General features: G+C 36.9%; 1 pseudogene; it reads right to left on the bottom strand.

Annotated features, from left to right (window-relative positions):
• Nucleotides 1-2,897: 2,897 nt before the first annotated feature.
• On the bottom strand, nucleotides 2,898-3,258 carry LOC102004357 (annotated as a pseudogene).
• Nucleotides 3,259-6,593: the final 3,335 nt, after the last annotated feature.

Here is a 6,593-nt window from a genome sequence, read left to right as displayed (position 1 = left end):
TTTTTAACTTGAGCCCTGGAGCACTTTTTGCTGGTTGTGAAATTTAGTTTTGATTAGTATTTTGTGTTCTTTTATTCATGTAAAATAATTTAAACTTTTCTTATTGAAATTAATTCTACTAAAATTAATTCTACTTCAGTAGTCCTTTCTAATACTGAATTTTGAACTTCGCTAAGTTAATCTTAGTTTAGGTAAAGTAATTCTAAACAAGTAACATAGGATATATAATTAGTTCCAAATAGTACATATACATGACAGAAACTTCAGATTGTGTGAAAGGGCATACAATGAAATGAACATTTTATAACATTCTCATTACCTAAGCCGAGCAGAGGTTGGCAGCTTTCTTTCAGTTCCATGTCATTCATCGTGTCCAGTATGCAAATGTCTTTTGTTCGCATGCCAGGAAGCTCAGGAGTAGGTAGTAGAGCAGAACTGAGGAAGACTTCCAGTAGTTCCTCTCTCCCTTTATGGAATCATAAAGTTGGATGGTAAGTGGTGTTAGTACCTGAAAGGAACATGGTTGTAAGAATGAACCAAAAGTCTTTCATCAGTTGTAGTAATGTTTCTTCAGTGTATGCAAATTTTTCTGGCAGTACATATAATTACAGTATATAAAAACATTGCAGAGAATTTCAAGGGTATTCTGAAATGAGAATATATATAAGTGGTTTGTTAATAAATTTTGTAGATAATATTTAGTAAGGCCCAGTTTGTAGTTTTGCATGTGAGTGAAGTAAAATTGGCTTTACTGGGCATGGTGATGCATAACTGTAATCCCAGCACTCGGGAGGCTGAGGCAGGAGGATCATTGCAAGTTTGAGACCAGCCTGGGCTACGAAGTGAGTTCAAGGCCAGCCTGAACTGCATACCAAGACCGTCTCAAAAGAACAAAAAAAGGGCTTCATTTATATATATATATTTAATCCTTTTTTCTTTTTTTTTGTTTTTGTTTTTGTTTTTTTTTTCCGGGACCGGGAATCAACTCGACTTTGCGCTTGCCAGGCAGGCGCTGTGCTGCTGGGCAAAATCCCCAGCCCCCCTTTTTTCTTTTTATCCCCCCCCCCCCACAGTGTCTCTATTGTTTAGGCTGGCCTGGAGCTCACCATGTAGCCCAGGCTGGGCTCAACTCACAGCAATCCTCTGATCCTCCTGCCTCAGCTTCCTGAGTGCTGGGATTATAGGCATGTACCACCATTCCCAGCATGCTAATCCTTAATATATATTATATATAGTTAGTTATAAGGCAATACATTTTTAAAATTGTATAACATTTTAAATTAATATAAATGAACAATATTTTTAGAGTTCCTTTTTTTGAGACAGAGTCTCACTGTAGTTCAAATTGGCCTTGATCTCACTTTGTAGCCCAGGCTAACCTCAAACTCAAGGTAATCCTCCTGCCCCACCCTCCTGAGTGCTGGGATTATAGGCATGCACCACCATGCCCAGCTAGAGTTACTTTTTTTTTTTTATTGGTCTTTTTTTGAGACAGGATCTCACCATGCAGTTCAGACTGGCCTTGAGCTCACTTTGTAGCCCAGGCTGGTCTCAAACTCGCACCAGCCCTCCTGCCTCAGCCTCTCGAGTGCTGGGATTACAAGGGTGCACCACCATGCCCAGCTAGAGTTACTTTTAAAGCAAAAATTTATCCAAAATGTTAATCTTGAACAACTACAGTAGACAAAAGTTTATTGGGAATTTTTGAACTAAGGAATCATATAACATCAACCAAGGAGTCTTAACATACTAATTAACCCAGCTTCTTAATATCTGTCTGTCTTCTATCTATGTTTTAGTTTTTTTTGTTGAATGATTTTTTGAGGGGAATGATTTTAAGACAACATATTTTGGAGGGTTGTTTGGCAGTTATGCGGTAAGATGTTTAAATCACATGGTTGCTTAAAATGAACACACAGCAGAAAGAGTTCATGTGCTTTTTATGAAGAGCTCTATTGTTAGCACGGTTTTAGTTGTGGATCCTTTCTCTTTGAGGGGAAGGCTGTAATGCCTAAAAGTTGCCAGAACTTCATTAAGCTGGTGCTGGATCATAGCCAGACATTCAGTTGATCAAGACCCCAGACTTCTTGGAGACCCAAGAGGAGCAGTTGAGAGGGAATTGGGTAGGGTAGGGTAGGATTGGTTGGAGGGGAGGTGGAGTAGGCATTTTTATGTAGTAACTTACACATGTATTGTGTCAAATGGGTTTGCAGATGTTTAGAATTAAGCCTTAAAGTTCTCTTTTTTCTACAGTAGCATTCCCACATTAGTCTTGTAGTGTTTTAGTTAATAAACAATACTAGTAGCAAAATATGCATTGCGTTTTATTCTTGTATAATTTTAAATAAAGTACTATTTTTCATTTAAATTGGAAATTAATTGAAACAGTATCTCTAGAAAGGTACTAGCTGATTCATTTTAAAAGCAAGACTATGACAGGGTTGTTTTTTAGATTCTTTAGATTTTATATTTTTGTTTTTAAACATGTTTTAAGCCAACTGCTAATTTATATTTATGTGAATGTGTACTCAAGAATGGGATATTAAAGTTTTCTACTTTACTTTTTTTTTTGTTTAAGAATTTTTCAAGGGTTCATATTTATTCGTATTTGACCCAGAGTCCTGTCTGTGGGTGTGGGTCGGAAAACGAACATCCTACTCTCCCCTCAATTCAGTCTCTGTGAATCCACCAGTCCAAACCCTCCCACCTCCTCCAATAAGTAGTGCAAAGAAGTGAAATGGCCCAGGAATAAGAAGCTGCTGTCTCAACAGCTGCTCTTCCAACAGTCAGCTGATTCTCCAAGGTAGAGGGCGGGGAGTGTTTGAAGCCTGCCTGTTCAGTGCAACAACTAAAACATAAGTAGAGGCAGGAGGTGGCAAGCAAAGATGCTGGCAGCCTTATATCAGCCTTATATCTTTATAGCTGTGTCCGGCTTTGTACGCCACTTCTCAACTTCTTAGCTCCTGCAAGGTTCCTTGGGGCAGGTAACCAGTGACTGCCACTGCATGTGCACCTGGCTTAATGTTACCGACTCACTGCCATTTGGAGACCCCACTGTCCTATGGACTCATCATGGCAATGATTCTATCAGAGGAAGAGCCAGTACAGTCGTACACCATCTCTTGGTTACCCTTCATTTGTAGGTACACAGCACAATTATCACAATTGTTGTATTCAAACTAGTCTATAGTCTTGACCAGGGAATGCAGTGAACACACCTGCAAATGTGCAAGTCCTTGGCACAGTCTCCAGGGCCATCTTCTTGGATGCGAAGAACAGCAGAGGTGCAGCTGCAGTCCGCACTCGCGCAGGAAGGAAACAGCTCTAGTTTTTTGCATTTCTGTTATAATTAAATTTCGTTTCGCTGACTTTTGGCCTTGTAATTATTGTGATTAAGAATAGTTTTTTGTTTTTGGTATATCTTTGAGATGCATAATAATTACATTCACACTAGGAAGTTAGTACATATACATCTTACATCTCCATCATATTTACTCTCCTCCCTAGAAATATAGTTTTAAAACTTAATAAAATGACTTATGTATAGTCATTTCAGAGCTAAAATTGTCTTTCACCAGACCTCTGAATTTATGTGGAGTGTCCAGTAGTGTTGACCATTGTTTATTTAATAAATGAATAATTAATGAACCCCAGACATTGATGATATAATTGTAAGTTAGGTAGATATATTCTTTTTGGAGCTTTATAGTTCATGGGATCCAAGACTTTAATTTTTTTGAAAGTTTATGCGTATAAGATCATTTCATTTGAGTGCACATTAGAAAAAAACTTTCAGAAAATGATGTGAATAATTAGACACTGCCAAAAAGGGTTTCTGGGTAAATGGTGTTTTTTTCTTTCTATATAAATGTTTTCTCCTCCTTTCTCTTTCCTTCCTTTCTTTGCGCTGGGGATCCAACCCAGTGCTTTATACACTGCATAAACATCCCACCACCAAGCAGCATATCTAGCCCCAGTGCTATCTTCATGCACACAATAAATTTCTCTCAGAAATGTTTTTTTGGTTGCCCAGTGATTGTGTGTGTGTGTGTGTGGTAAGTACTTGAAAAAGAAAGATTTCACATTGGTATTGTTACCTGCATTATTAGCGCTGAGCTAAGACACTTTCAGGGAATCTGAGTGGTGAAATACTTTCTTAATAGTTCTAAGATGTTATTTGTGTTTTTTCACCATGTTGATACTTGCACTGATGATGCAAAAACCATGGATAAAACAGCTGCTTATCACAGGTCAAGGCGGCAGCACCAAACTATATGAATTTTCATTGTCTTCTTGGTGGTTAAAAACTGCATTTTTAAAAAGCCAATTTCACTTAAGACTAACCTTAGATTATGCTGTAAACATTGTTACCTTGTTTTTTTGTATTGAACTCAGGGCATCATGCATGCTAATCAAGTGCTTTACTACTGAGCTACACTCCCAGCCCAAGTAAAAATTATTAATTTCATTACATCTAGTCCTTTGAGTTATCTTTTAAAATTTTTTGTGTAGTAAAATAGAAAGTATGAATATTTTTGCTTCATGCCAAAGTCTCATTGTTGTTATAAGCAAAAGCACTTGTGTGATTGAATTGAGGGGAGAATCAGTTGCTTGTTTCATGGTATGTCATTTTTATTTTAAGGAACAATGGCAGAAAAACTCCACATTTATTCAGATTTTGGTAGACATTGTCTTAAAAATGAGTGATTTTGTCATTTCAGCGAAATCATTTGATAGAATTTGCTTCCAAATATAAAAATTTGAGCTTCCTCATTTAAAAAAGATAGAATTTTGGAAAACTTGTATTCTTTGTCAGGTGGTTGATGGTTTTTTTTCTTTTTTGAGACAGTGTCTCACTATGTAGTTCAGGTTGTTCTTGAACTCACTATATAGTTCAGGCTGACCTTGAACTTGCAGCTATCCTCCTACCTCAGCCTCCAAAGGTCTGGGATTACAGGTGTGCACCATCACACCCAACCAGAAAGTTGATACTTAAGAACTTTTCTGATGAGACCAGTGGTAATATTTTTAAAATGAGTATTTTTAAAAACAGTAATAAGGAAATACACCACCATCTGGCCTATCTGTATAGGTGAACCAATATTTTCCAAATGGCCAATGTATGTGATACTATAACTCTTTTTTGGAGGGAGGGGGTCTTTTTGAGACAGGGTCTCACTATGCAGTTCAGGTTGGCCTTGAGCTCACTTTGTAGCCCAGGCTGGGCTCAAACTTGCAACAATCCTCCTGCCTCAGCCTTCCAAGTGCTGGCATTACAGGAGTGCGCCACCATGCCCGGTTACTATAACATTTTGGATGGATACAAGATCCTTTCAAATTGCAGAGGCTTCTATAACAGTATGAAAAGTTCATCAATATGTTTTCTGATTCTACTTGTAACTAACTTTTAAGAGCTTACTTCTTCTCAAGTTTCATGTAGTATCAAAGAAAAATTTCCAAAAATGTCTGAAAAACTGTTAAAATCCTTTTGCAACCATACCTGTGTGAGGCTAGCTTTTCTTCATATACTGTATAATACTTCAGTTATACTGACATCACTGTAGATTGAATACAGAAATGCTTGGGAATCCAGCTGCCCTTTGTTAAGCCAGATATTAAACAGATTTGTTGGAATGCTAAGCAGAGCCACTTACTATTTTTATTTTTGAAACAAGTTATTTTTTATAAAACATGGTTCTTACCATAACAAGTCATACATATATTAAAAGAGGTTATAAACTAATATACATAATTTAAATTATTTTTAATTTCAAGTATTACAGAATTTATAGCTATAATCCACATTACAACAGTTCTTTGGAGTACTTAAAGAGGTCTTGAGACCCAGAAGTTAGAGAATTACACTAGAACTTTTTATGCTGAGAGAAGATAAGGTGAATATTTGCCTTGTCAGAGGTTTTAATATCAAGTGTAGAATTTGCATTGAGGTTAACACAGTGTGAAAGCAACTTTGAGTAGTTATGAATTGTTTGTTTATAATACGAAATGATTAGATTGAATGTCCTAGGAATGTAATTTACTCAGCCTGGATTGATTTCCCCCTATTTTTGTCATACTTGTCTTAAAAAACAGTAATGTAAGCTGAGTATGGTGGCGTATGTCTGTAATCCCTGCACTCAGGAGACTGAGGCAGGAGGATCACTGTGAATTGGAGCTCAGCATTGGCTGCGTAGTGAGTTGAAGGCCAGCCTGAACTGCATAGTGAGATCCTGTGTCAAAGAAACAAACAGTATTGCAACTCCTGGATGCTTGAAAGCTGTTAAGATTTCTTAATAATATTCTTAATTTTATGTCAATACTGTCAGTTGGGAAAAGTTATACTGTTTGTTATTGTTTGCTAAGTTGTATGGCCATGGTCTTGAATATGGAAATGAATGAAACTGCTGTTGCTTTACAGTTTTGTAGTAAAGTCTGACTTGTAACCAGTGTATTACAGAGGAAATTGTATGCACTAGGATCTAGTTTTTTAAGAAGATAATAAGGTTAATTAGTTGAAGGTGGTGGGAGTCTTAGAACTTAAGAAACCCTAAGTCCAGTGATTGTTTTGTTTTGGTCAGTGGTTCTTTTCTTTT

The sequence above is a fragment of the Chinchilla lanigera genome, unplaced genomic scaffold (genome assembly GCF_000276665.1).
Source record: "Chinchilla lanigera isolate Chin_1 unplaced genomic scaffold, ChiLan1.0 scaffold00056, whole genome shotgun sequence".
In the NCBI taxonomy this organism is placed as follows: Eukaryota; Metazoa; Chordata; class Mammalia; order Rodentia; family Chinchillidae; genus Chinchilla; species Chinchilla lanigera.
The sequence above is the reverse complement of the archived record's forward strand: the minus strand, read 5'-3'. Positions and strand labels throughout refer to the sequence as shown.